Source organism: Malurus melanocephalus, unplaced genomic scaffold (genome assembly GCF_030028575.1).
Source record: "Malurus melanocephalus ecotype Western Australia unplaced genomic scaffold, MMel_1.1 scaffold_58, whole genome shotgun sequence".
Lineage (NCBI taxonomy): Eukaryota > Metazoa > Chordata > Aves > Passeriformes > Maluridae > Malurus > Malurus melanocephalus.
The window spans coordinates 2575294-2588825 of record NW_026623290.1 but is presented as its reverse complement, the minus strand read 5'-3'; the positions used below and the strand labels follow the sequence as shown (position 1 = coordinate 2588825).

Genomic DNA, 13532 nt, shown 5'->3' with positions numbered 1-13532 from the left:
GGGCATCACTCAGAACACACACCTTGGCCTGAGCCTTGCTCAGCTCTGGGCTGACCACCCAAACCTGGCAACAACGTTTTTAAAAGTTATTCCCAACACTGGGTGGTTTAAAGTGCTTTTTAAGATGGACTTGGTACCCTGTGGAGGATGCACCTTCAGCATGGAGCCAGCTCCTTCCAGTGCAGATTGGAGGTGCACATTTGCTTTTCTGACCCGAGAACACACCAGCCCTTGCCACAGTGACATTCCTGTGCTGAGGGGGCTTCCACACACCCAGCCACARGCACAGCCAAAGCCTTCAGAGAAAATAAACACACGAATTTCTGGGGATTGCTAATGGAAATGCAATGGAAATTCAGCCCCAGCRCATGGCAGCGACGTGGCTGCCTCTGCTCCACATCTTTCTCTTGTGCTCGCCACCCACACATCAGCTGCTCATTTTTACTAGCAAGAGGAGGAGGATTAAACTCAGCAACAGGCTTTAATTCTCAATGAATCAATACTGGAGTCAAAAGCAACACTCTGACTGTTTTCCCAGTGAACCTTGGTTTCTTATAAATGTATCTAATAACTTTCCCAACAAGAAGGTTATGCTCACATACTCTGTGYAAACATCACTGCAAGCTCCTTGGTTCCTTATGTTCATAAAAAAATGGATTCTGAATGAGAAGCAGGAGTTAGAGGAAATTTTTACAATGAATAAATTAAAGAAAACCAAGGTGTTTTCTAATTTGTTGTAATATTGACAAAATATTTTGAGACAAAAATAAAAGGGGGAGAAAGAAGTTTTTTTAAGCTATGCTTTTTCTGCAGAATTAACTTTTTTTTTCAGAGGCTCACAGACCTCAGAGAGGAAAGGAAGCAATTTTTGGCTCCGTTAAAACAGAATCATTTGCAATTCCCATCACTCCACCCATCCGAGGCTGACTGATCCCAGCTCCGCGCGCTTTCGAAGGGCTCAGCATTTCACTGAACAAACCCTGCTCCTGCACACACAGCTCTCAGAGCCCGAGGAGAGGGAGAATGAACCCTGTGGGATGGGGCTGGGGGTGTCCTGGGGTGACCTGGGATGCTCTGGGGTGCCCTGCCTGTGTCAGGATCTCTGTGCAGCCCTGCCTGTCCCCTGCCTGTGCCCTGGGGTGCCCTGCTTGTTCCCTGCGTGTTCCCTGCCTGTCCCCTGTCTGTCCCCTCTCTGTTCCCCTGCCTGTTCCCTGCCTGTCCCCTCTCTGTTCCCCTGCCTGTCCCCTGTCTGTCCCCTCTCTGTTCCCCTGCCTGTCCCCTGTCTGTGCCCTGGGGTGCCCTGCTGTTCCCTGCCTGTCCCCTGCCTGTGCCCTGCCTGTCCCCTGCCTGTGCCCTGCCTGTGCCAGGCTCTCTGTGCAGCCCTGTCTGTCCCCTGCCTGTGCCCTGGGATGCCCTGCTGTCCCCTGCCTGTCCCCTGCCTGTCCCCTGCCTGTCCCCTGCCTGTCCCCCGCCTGTGCCCTGCCTGTCCCCTGCCTGTTCCCTGCCTGTCCCCTGTCTGTTCCCTGCCTGTCCCCTGTCTGTCCCCTGCCTGTGCCCTGCTGTTCCCTGCCTGTCCCCTGTCTGTTCCCCTGTCTGTCCCCTACCTGTGCCCTGCCTGTCCCCTGCCTGTCCCCTGCCTGTCCCCTGCCTGTACCAGGCTCTCTGCACAGCCCAGCTGGCACTCCCAGCCACAGCCACAGCACTGTGTCCCCACTGCAGGAACACTCAGGGGATGGCCAGGACAGCCAGGCACCCTGGAKGATGGGATGTGCTGCACACACCTGCACTGGCTGCTGTCCCTGAGGACACACACAGTCCCTGTGGGCTGTGGATGGGGTGGATATCCTCAAAAAATCCCCAGGGAGAGCAGGCCAGCTTCCTGCCGACGCAATGCCCACGCAGCACTTACCCCACAGCTTCACAGCCACAAGCTCCTGGTGCGTGCCAGGCCAGCAGCAGCCTTGGAAAACATCCCCTGAACGTCCCTGGAGCAGCTGAGCCCTCTGCAGAGCGTCCCTGCTTTGAGGGCTCTTCTCCCTCCCAAGGTAAGGGAAGCGAGTGCTGTGGCTGAAGAGGATCACAGCATCCTGAATCCTCTTCGAACTGCAGCTTTTAACTACCCAAATAACTGCATCAGGATGTAAATATTTTCCTTTTTGCTTTTGTGGTACTTCACTGTTTGCATCTGGCTCGCCACGACTCCACGCCTTCCTCTCCAGGACTTTTGCCATTTGCTCTCCTTCTGGGGCGGGAGRAGGAATAGAGATTTTTCAGAGGTTTAGGCACATTCCTCTCCTTCCTTCACCAGGCTCTTCCTTTGCCAATTGTTTAGTCTCTGAGCTCTGAGCTCTGCAAAGTTTTATTGGGATCCAGGGTCRGGACATGTCACAGATTATCAAATAAATCTCCAAGAAGCTAAAAGCTTGCACTGTGAGTGCTTGTTCCAGTTACACTCACGAGCCAAAAAACATCTCGCTTTTTTCTTCCTGTTCAGCATCAGAAATCATAACAATTAGGTATTAATGGGAGTATCAATGGGAGTATCAATGGGAGTATCAATGGGAGTATCAATGGGAGTATCAATGGGAGTTCAGGGGTCTCCCTAGAGGGTCAGTTCCAGCTGCTCAGGCACCATTCTCACCCCATGATGTTCGGTGCATCATGATTTATCTTTCCTTCACTGAGCAGCATCGGGAATTTTTCACCCTTTCTGCCAAGCCAGGACCTCTCCCCTGGCCAAACCCAACTCACATCTCTCCTGCCTGATGTGAGGATGGAGCCACGGTCTCCTTCTGTGCCTGCAAACCTTCTGGGTGTGCTCTCAGCCCACATCCAAGAGCAGAATGTGTGTGATGGAGGAGAGTGTCCCACTCCAGCACAGGCTCAGCTGGCCAGAGYGTGGATGCCAGAGCAACTCACCCACCAGGGAGCAAAAGCCTGGCCAACAAAACGCTGACCTTTCCYTGCAGCAAATGGTTTGGCCATTTCTGAGAATTCCACAGAAATGACAGGACATTTATTACAAAACCTTCACCTACCTGTTGGAACATGCAGAGCTATTCAAGGACAGGGGCAGTCTGAAATCACCTGTCTGAAATCACCTGTCTGAAATCACCTGTCCCTCCCCTGTTGTCACCAGGTAACATCATGCTCAAACCAAAGGGAGTCTTTCATCATTTCGGGGTCATTTTGTGCTCAGCTGCACTCACTGAGGTCACCAGTTGCTCCTCACTTTGCAAAAAAACCTCCATTTTTGTCTTTGCTTCAAACAGCAGCAGCATAAACACAAAGCAAAGAGAATCAGCCACCAACACTGACAATATTTCAGTCATCAATGGGAGCAGAAAGTCAATGGGAGCGTTGCCTGAAGGGGACACAAAACTCCCCCCTAAGCAGCATACAATTTATCCTGGGCTTTATTCCTGGCTCTTTAATTAAATTTTCACATCAGTTAGACAAACATAATTTGACTGGTCATTAACTCCAGTCAGAACCACATTTATAACTCCTGCTTGTGCCCTGTGTTCAATGAGAAGATGCTGTCACGAGATCASTGACCATGGGGATGCTGCTGAGTTCACCTAAGATCCCACAGCAGATGGACACTTTGTTTTTAAAATCAGACATCAATGGATAAAAAACAGGACTGAAGAGAGAATTCCCTACCTCTGCTTAAGTTCATGTTTTCCTGGAATTGCTAAATTTCCACGACAAATTTCATTTCTGGTCCCACAGTTACCATAGAGCAGCTCTTGCTTTTAAAACTTCATCTTTTAAAACTCATCTTTTAAAACTCACCTTTTGATACCAAATCACAGATGTGTTGAAATGCTTCCCCCAGGAAGGGCAGCCCACAGGGTGCTCCTGTTCTGCTCTGTAAGGCACTGGTTGAAAAATCAAACTCTAGCACAGAGGGCAAGATGGGAATGTATTTATTGATTATAAAATACACGAGATAACACGGTGGGTTTGGTACAATCTCATAAGAACAGCAGGTTTTGGGGGTGGTGCTGGACTCTGCCTGGCTGGTGCTCCCCAGAAGTGTTAACCCCAGGGCACCCCAGCCTTTGCAGGGATGAGCTCCAAGCACATCGAGAAAAAGCAAATTTTAACCACTCAACAGCATTATCTGGACATTGATATCTCAATATCCTTTCAGCTTCAAGGGAACATAACACTGTAGAGAAACTGATAACCAGCATGATTAAGGGATTCAATCCAGGGTGGTTTGGCTCATCCTTTAKAGCCAAGCACGGCAAAAGTCCCTGAAAAACAGACACAGGAGAGAAGTGACCCTCTGACTGTGGTGGTTCACTTACCAGAATCACAGAACCGCCTCCTTCCACAACTCAGGGAAACTTCCTGGACCTTCCTTTCCCCTTGAATTAAAATAACAGAACAAACAGGAGAGAGAAAGGGCGGTGGAAATGGGAAGGAGCCTCAGTGAAACCATCACTTTGCTGCATCACAGATCTGTGGGTATTTCAACAGGATGAGCCAGGTACCCAGATGTCAATTAGCAGCAATATTGCYTTACTCTTTATTTTTAAATAAGACTGCTATTCTGGTACTTTTCATATTTGATTACCTGAAAATGGTTAGGCACTTTGAATCCTTCTTTTATTAGTTTACATCAGTTTCTTCCTGTTATGCCTAAACTATCCCCCATGTGGACTCTGCTCTGCTCCTCTGCTGCCCCAAACTACAAAGGCATTATGGATTCTTCCATTTTAATAATAATGCCTTGTGTTTATATTACACTTTTCATTGCAAAGGCTCCCAAGGCTATTTGCAGCTGGTTGGACCGAGACTATTCCCATAAACACTTCTCATTTAAATAAGGTTTTGCAAAACCAGGAAACAAGACCCTAAATCCTGATCCTGCTGGGGTCAAGAGGATTKKTTTTTTWTTTTTTTTTTTTTTTTTWTTTTTTTTTTTTTATTTTTTTTTTTTGAATGATCCCTGGCAGAAGCAACGTGCACTTTGGAGAAATGCTGCAGCCCCCCCAGCACAGAGCAGTCCTGGAGCTGTGAAATCAAATAATCCAAATACCTGAAGCAGCAGGAGGAAGCTCACGGGGCAGAACACAATCAGCCAGCYTGGAAATCAGGGCAGGCACAGGGGTGAGCACCTCACCCTTAGGAAAAGCAGAAAAAGGGCAGCCTGTGATCAGCCAGAAACAGSTTTGTCCCCCTGCATCCCTCCAAAGGGGATAAACCCCCCAGTCAGAGCATCCCCAGGATGATTTTTGTGCCCCTGGAGCAGTCGGGGCAGGAGGCTGAAGTAAATTCCCAGAACAGCCAAGAGAAATGGCACAGATGGTTCAGGGAACAAAGCTTGGCAAAACAAACAAACAAAATAAAAAGATTCCTCCTTAATCAAAAAATTCCTTTCAGAAGTATTCAGGGCTTTGATGAAAGAATGAAACAAACAAGTTTCAGGACAAAAACCGAAAAGGAAACCTCAAACTYTGGCTTTTCAAAGGATGAAAGAAGAAGCAGCTTCTCAGGAATCAAAGATGAACTGAAGTGAAATCACTGCCCCTGCTGTAAAGACTTGCTGTCCTCCCCTGGAATGCTCATAGCACTGAGCTTTGAAACTTCAACCAGAAATTATATGAATTTCACTAAATTAGTAGGAAAAAGTCCCCAAAAACCCCAGCAACCCGCTCTCATTCCTCCACTGGAAAAAACAAAAAGCTGGGAATACAGCAAATTTTCCATCTGATCTCGGGGTGAGAGCCTGAAATCTGAAGAAATTAGACAGCTGTTTTCTTGATTTCCTTATCACTCMCATTATTCATCCAAACCTGGACTCAGTAGCCCCCGGTTTTCCAGCAGGAAACCCAGCATGGGGTTTCTGGACCAATAATAGCAATGGATTTCTTAGCAATAGCAGCAATTCAAGGTGAAATTGTAGTAAGGACTCTCCCAAACTGTTGATTTCGCCATCCTTCTATCCAAAAAAAATAAATAGCTTCTCTTTCACTGCAGACTGTTTTCTTTCTCATCAACATTTCAGGTTATGATTGTTTTTCCTGACAAAGCAGTTGAACTTTAGAGATGGAATCTTTATCAAACTCTTCTCTCTATTTTTTTTTTTAATAGAAAAACAAGCTCCCTTTAGGATGAAAAATTTGCAGTATGCAACTTCTCACTGACAAAGTGGGGCCAAAATCCTGAAATAACTCTCCTACTCCTCACCAACCCTAAGCCAATAGGTTTTTATTGGGTTACACTGGCATATTGTGATGGGAAATATATTGATAAACACATTGGGAAATATATTAATATATTGAAATATATTGAAATATATTGAAATATATTGAAATAGATTAAGTGTGTACATTTTTGGTTGGGAAACACACCAGTAATTCTGCTGTGTTTTCCAACCTAATAAAAAGCCAAAGAAACATGAAAGAACAAATRTATTTACCTCCCTTGTGGAAGATAATAGGCTTTGCTGAACTTAACCTGACAAAAAGAGAGATTTCAGAGCTGCCCAGCACATCTGTGATATTTCTAGAGCACACAAGAACAAGTGATCTGAAAAGAAGAACAGTAATTACTGCACGATTGCAAAATATTTCTTCATTGGGAATCTTCAAGACCTTTAAGCTCCAATTCAGARAAGTATGTAGGAGCTTGCTTGACTCTAAGAACATGTCTCAATCCCCTTAATTTCAATCCCATGTAAGATTTCCTGATTTCAAACCTCCATTTAAATGATCCTGATTAAACCTCTGCTTTGTATGGAATCAAAATAAACACAAGGGATTGTGAGTGCATCCCTCCTTACGGGAGAGGGACACACGGCTGCTGTGCAGTCCTGGGACTCTGAAACCATCCAGATCCTGGCTCTGATTGAAGATTGACTGATTGACAATCTGCTTTTGGTTTTTCACAGAGTCCTTTCAGCCCCTTTCAGTGAGTTGCACCCGCAGTGAATTGCAGATGGTCACGTTCAGCTCAGTGCCCCAGTGCAAATCCCTCATCCTGCCAGGAGAACAAACTGAATGCAAATGAAGCCATGCCATGGATATTTGTCCTTTCATGCCCAGCTGATCCTTGCACGCACTCCTGTGCAGAAATTCAGGTGGAATAACTCAGGAGTGCTCRTGAACTGCCCAGAAATGCCTTGCACTCAAAGCCTGCTCTCTGCTGACTTGACCTGCTTCTACCAGCAGCCAAGAATGCATCTCTGCTGAATTACCAATCTCTGCTGTTCCACGTTGATGTGGAGACACATAAAACCACAAAGAATGTGGGACAGACACAAACAGAGCTGGTCCAGACCATTGCCAGGACACAGGCAAGGCAGGAGGGCCAGCAGGCAGGMTGGACTAGCCACTGGCTCGCCCAAGAATAGTCCCACTGGAAAATCTGGCACACCTATGGTTTTCATCCATCACAAGAGGCAAAAACAATCAGTGAGGATAAACAGAAATGGACTTGTTTCCAAAATGGAAAACTGAATCACTGGCTGCCAGGAAGTGGCTGGGCACTGGGATGGGTGCAGAGGATTGCCAGTGTCATTGCAAGAGCCTTATCTGCTCTGTGATGGAAAAAGCTGCTTCAGTGAGCAGGAATTGCCAATATTCTAGAAATAACCTAACCTGAGCAATCCTGGGACAGAAATGCTGCTTCTCTTACCTTATGTGTTTAATCTGTGCCAGATTCCTCCAGCGCACGGGTTTGGTTATGAAAGTTGGTAATTTTCCTTTCTTTGTCTATCAGCACAGGTTGCCACACGAAGTGGAGCCTCAGCAGTTTTCTCACCTCTSTTTTATGGGTGTTTGAACACATTCAGCTGTTGCTGGGGCAGCGTTTTCACGGGTGACTGTGCCAAAGTGCTGCCAACCCACAACATGAGGAGTATCCCAGTGCTGGGGAGCAGGAACGCTGAGCCATTTATCTGCAGAAAAAAAAAAAAAAAAACAGAGGAAGTTGTGTGGAGGCAAGCTGAGGAGCCTTAGATTATGATCATAAGCGAGTTACAAGCAAGGAAAATATCCACATTTTAAAAACAGCTATAATTTTAAATGTATCATTAGCACAGATGAAGTGATGTCATTGATTGTTGGTCAGTGGAAGGAGGAAGCAAAACCCCTCCTCAAAGTGGTGCAAAACCGTGAGCAATGAGGTCAGCAGCATCTTCTGGGGATTAGTAAAACACATCCAGGAAGCCAAGAATCCTGAGAGCAAAATGCTTAGCTCAGCCTTTAAAAATTTTCTTTTCATGTGGGGGAAATTACTGTCACTGGGCAAAGCAGATTTGCCCATGGAGCAGSGGAGAGGTGCTGAGACAGCAGATGGGTGAAGAGAAGAGACACACACAGTTTTTTGGCTTTTCCTGAAAATGTAAATACCCAAACCAAATATTCCTTCTCGGTAGGCCTGTCCTGGTGCTTCAAGGAAGTTCCTGCAGGCACCAGGAGTTCACATCCCATCAATCTGAGACAGGGATGTCTCCWGGGAACACAAGGCCAGACCAAATGTGGGAGCCAAGTATTCAAAAGTGCCTTCTGTGAGATGTCAGAGGATGCTGAATGCAATRTGGGGTCAAGGGTAAGGAAAACATCAGTGTCCAGGCTGTGGGTGGGCAAAGGGGAGAGAGGAGGGGAAAAGACAGACAAAATCTTTGCCTTGTCCTGAGTGTGGGAGGGGTGTGAAAGTCTGGGTGGGAGCACAGCAGAGAGCAAGCACCCCCCAAATAGACTGAGACATGAGTACAGCCAGCTCACTCAATTAGAAAATTAAAACTWGGAAAATTTAATATTAATTCTAATTTAAAAATTAGTAAAAATTATTCTAATTAAATTTAGAAAATCTCTGACTTTTGCATTTCATTTGGCRAAACAAGAACAAAACCTGCCCTTCATCTTCCAAATTTTCTGTGCCTTTTAAGATTTGAGCTGAGAATCCTCCTTTAGGCACTGACCTTTATCACTTGCCTAGCCCAGCCTTTACTGAGCTACACGTGCTCAAATTAAAACCTTCCTTAGAAAAACCACAATTTGAATTAAAGCATCAAAAAARRMMAARRARSYTYSRRGRSMMCCCCCCCTGTGCCACAAGTCCTGCTCACAGCAGGGTCTGTGCTCACCACAGGGATGGAGCTGCCTCCACCAACACCTGCTGAYRGATTTGAGTCAATTGTTGGTGATTCTGCCRGTGCAGTAGCAAGAAATCTTGGCTGCTGCTGTTCCTTCAGGATGCTGTACCAGCTTTGCTTGGCATTTGTGAGAATTCATTAGAATTCAGTGGCACAAAAGAACGTCAGCCTGGGCAGCGTCCTGGCAAGAATGATTTCAGTCATCCTTCTCTGTTTAGACAGACATGTAAGGCATGTGCAGGGACAACCTGACAATTCAGTAGTGAAATACAGTTATTTTTATCTTTTAGTGCAATGCCAGCAGAGAAAATCAGAAAAACAAACTTGTTCTCTCCCCCACATCCTTTGTAAACAATGGCTTCTGGTTTGCTTTTCCTCCCCTTCCTCTACATTAGAGCAGTGGTGTTAATTCTTCTTCTGAGGTGATAAAAGGCCTTTTTTTCCCCCCTAAGAGCTCAAATCCTCATCTGAATAGAATACGAACTCCCAGGGACTTTAATTGAGTTAATTGTAAGGGAGAACAATGCACTTGCCTCTTCCAAGGGAACTTCCCATTTCCTTCTGCCAAGGCTCAGCAAGATTCTGCAGAAACTTTCCTTGGAGATAAAGTTTCTCCCGTTTAATCACTAATTCAGCTGCAGTAAAACACCAAATCCCTTAACGAATGCAGATGCCAAGTGGTTTTGTGTGTCTGGCCTGCCAGGGCTGGGTCTGGATCACTCAGCTGAGGCTGTGCTGCTGATTTCAACCTGCAATTACACCAGAGACAACCTCAAAAATCAGCTTGGTAACAGCTTTTCATCTGCAAATTACACTGGGGATCAATGATCATACACACATGATCCCAAAAGCAAGAATCCTTTACTCCAAGTGTGATCCCAATTCCCATTTAAAGGTTCATTATCAGGRCAGAGTTTATGAAAGAATCACTGCAGTGCAGTTTGAAGGACCCTCTGACAAACTCTGGCTCCAAGGAAGCTGAGAATGGATTTCAGGTTTTCCTTGGCTATAAAATCAAGTGCAGTTCTGCAGGATTTAGAGTGGGGTGAATTTACAGTAAACCAGGAGAAAAGCTGGCTCTAGTTTCCCAGTTATTCCTGTTAACCGGAATTGCTTCCCAGTTTGAAACACAGCAGCAGTGCTGTACTTTGGAATTCAAAGCTAATCCAAAAWAAGCCCTCCCAAGGGTCCTTTTGTTCTGATGAGCATCACCTTCAGCTCCCTTCATGGCAGAGCTCAGCCCAAAGCACACAGGCCAGGTCTGCTGGGGCAGTTCATTTTAATTTCTAACTGTTCCAATCCTGTCCATGCAGCAATTCAGGCTGAGGAAATGATATAAACAGCTCAGTTCAGCTCCAGGATCAAAAAGATACAGGAATTCTTCATTCTGTTTCTTTTAAAATGAAATATCTGTTTCTATTTGTCTGGAAGAAGGAATGAGTAAGCTTGGTTCCTTCCCAAGGACCCAGCATGTGGGGTTAAAAAAAGAAGGGGAAACATCCCACACATTATGAAAYAGTCTAAAAAACAACAACAGGAAAAGCAAAAAGCCAATCCCCTAGCTTCTGTACTCTGAATGGCTAAAAAAATAACTGCTGAACTAAAGAGAGAACCAAAATGCTGATAGTGCCAGAATTCCATGAGGCTGGAGCCATCAGTCTGCATGTGCCAGGTCTGGATGGCAGCTGAGCTCGTGGCTCTGCCCCACACACCCACACCTGTGGCAGTTTTTCCTCATATTCAGTAGTAAACAACCTGTTTTCAGAACTTGGGCAACTTTTTATATTACTATTCTTTTTTTTTTTTTTTTCTTTTTTTTTTTTTTTTTTTTTTAAAAGGAGGATTAACTACCAATTTGGTGTTTCACAATTCCTGTGATGAGAGAGACCTGGCCATCACCAAGGAGCCTGCTTAGCAGGGAAGGCATTCCGGGACTCGATTGCTCATGAGTTATGGTTGAATGAGTAAATAAATAAATATATCCCATCTTATTTTCAAGTCTGGCAGTTGTGGATTGATTCCTGAAGTAGCTGCTTAGTCAGGTGAAGCATCATGGGACTCATGGTTAAACCACAAAACACTTCTTCCCTGCCAAACTATTTTAGCTGACTGAGAAACAAAGTTTCATAATATGTTTTTTTAACCAAAGGTGTCCTAAAGTCTCACAAAGACAGTGCAAGAGTTATAGGACAAAATAAAATAAAAGATGGGTTTTGGTGCCCTCCTTTTTGCATAAAATCTGATTTTTAGMGTGTGATTATCTTAGAAATCTCTTTTTATGGGAATATGAAGAGTTTAAGGCTTCACAAACTGTCTCAGTGTCGGTCAGGAGAGGGTTTTTTTTCACAGCCCTTTGGGGTACAATGGGTTTAAACAAATATTTACCCYGTGCCCACAGCTGCAGCAGCCCAAGCAGCAGGGAGGCACAAGGAGCTGAACCCAGCTGAGAAATGAGCCCTTTCCAGAGCAACTCTGCAAATCCCTGCTGGGACACAGATCCAGGGACTCCAGCCTGGAGCTGGGATCAGTCAAAACTGGGTTTTAACCATGAGAAAGGAGGTGCTGGAGTAAGAGAMAGACCCCAAGGAATTGTAGCAGGGCTCACCCCAAAGCTGAAGAGCTTCTCCATGGACACTGAGCTCTGTCCCTGTCCCTCTTGGGGTCACCTGCCACCCCCTGGAGAACTTCCTGGGATGGCAGAGGGTGACACACAACCACCCTGCTCTGTCAGCAAAAAGGGCAGGCAGGGGAAAAGGAAAAAAATGCACTTAAGGGCTGCAGTACAAGAGAGATGGGCTGCAGCCAAGAGTACAGTCTTGAGGGGAAAACAAAGAAATGTCCTTTGAGGTTCTCTTTCTGCTTTAAAAAAGCACAACAAATCCTCAAAGCCAAAGAAAATCAGATTATTTTTTTTCTTTGTCTGGAAACAACGGCTGCTTATTACAAAGGTCTGATCCAGGGACCCCGGGTGACCCCAGAGGACTTTGAGTCAGGTGCCAGGATGGCTTAAAACTGGGGATTTTCTCTTCCTTGCCCCACAGGGCTGAGGTAAAAGCTGTCACACACCCACTTGTGTCTCCTGAGCAGAGGGAAGCAGCATCCAGCAGACATTTCAGACATTTCACCGGGGGCACCGATTCAGGAATTAGAAAGTAATCTCYGACTTGAACCAGAGCCACAGCCTAAAGGGACCTGCTTCCTCCACTTTACAGCAAAGTTTATTATTATGGTTTCCATTAAAATCTCCCTCTCCCTGGCTGTTTCTTCAATGTCAGTTTAGAATAACTCAGGATAAAATTAAATAAGCTTTTAACTCCTGTTTCCCCAAATTSCAGCGTGAACATTTACAAAAAAAAWTTGCCCCTATGGATTTCCTTCATCCTGTGATTCCCATTGCCACCCTCTTWCAGAAAACAAAACTCCAACCTAAAAACCTCTGGCACAAGCCTTAGAGCCAAAGCTGCAGCTATGACAAAGTTCCTGTACTGAGGGAAAAAATCTCCCACAAAAATACCCCAACTCCTGACTGCAGAGTGCAAAGCAGAAACCCACAGCAAGTTCACACTTGAAAAGAAAAACTGATCACCAAGATAATGAGCTTTTTGGGTTTTTTTTTCTCCTTCCTCCTCTCTTAAGTATCTCAGCATAAAACACCATAATGCCCRAACCATTGTTTGCTCTCCTTGTGTCACCAAAACCTTCCAGGGTTTAAATGTATTCTTTCAAACACCTGGATTAAAATGGAAATTATAATTTTGGGTTACAGAAAGGAAGCAGCACCTTCATCATCTGTCTCCCTGAATTCTACAAAGCTCAGGAAGTCAAAGTTTCTGCAAAGGATTGACCTCAYCACCCATCCCTGCCTGAAATGAGGGGAAACCACTTCAATTTGGTGAAATCAGGGGATTTTCATGCCTCAACCTTGACTTTGCTTTACACATGGAGAGCAATAAAGCAATATTTCGGCCTTGCTCTGTTTTTTCATGAAAACAAACCAAAGCTATCTGCAGGATGGAAGAGGGGACAGGCTGTTCTAGAATAATAAATCAAAGCCACACAAAGACCCATCAGCTTACAGCAGATACTGCCCTCTAGATTTTAACCAACTCCAGCTGTGTCATAACACAGGACAGCTCAAAAAACAGATATATTTGCAGATGATCTGGCCTCTGACGGGAGGAAATGAAGGAAATTCAGCAGAGCCATATTCCTGGAATATTTTTAGGATGGAGTCYCAGGGCATTTGGCTGTTTCATAAGGGTGATTTGCATCATGTTAGCACATTTCATCCCCCAAAGTCACTGCCACAAAAAAGAGCTTTTCACTCCCCCAGATGTTGGGAACCAGATTTGGGGCTGTGCTACCCTGACTGCCACCTCCCCGAGGGATGAGAAAGGCATTAGAAAAGGAAACTAGA

General features: G+C 45.4%; 1 protein-coding gene across 1 annotated transcript in view; it reads right to left on the bottom strand.

Moving 5' to 3' along the window:
• Positions 1–13532, bottom strand: part of CEMIP (cell migration inducing hyaluronidase 1) — a 93880-nt gene that overhangs the window by 52145 nt on the left and 28203 nt on the right. Inside the window, exon 8 of the mRNA XM_057365860.1 lies at positions 7654–7915. The gene's annotated coding sequence lies outside the window, so the exon portion shown is untranslated. The remainder of the gene's footprint in view (positions 1–7653; positions 7916–13532) is intronic.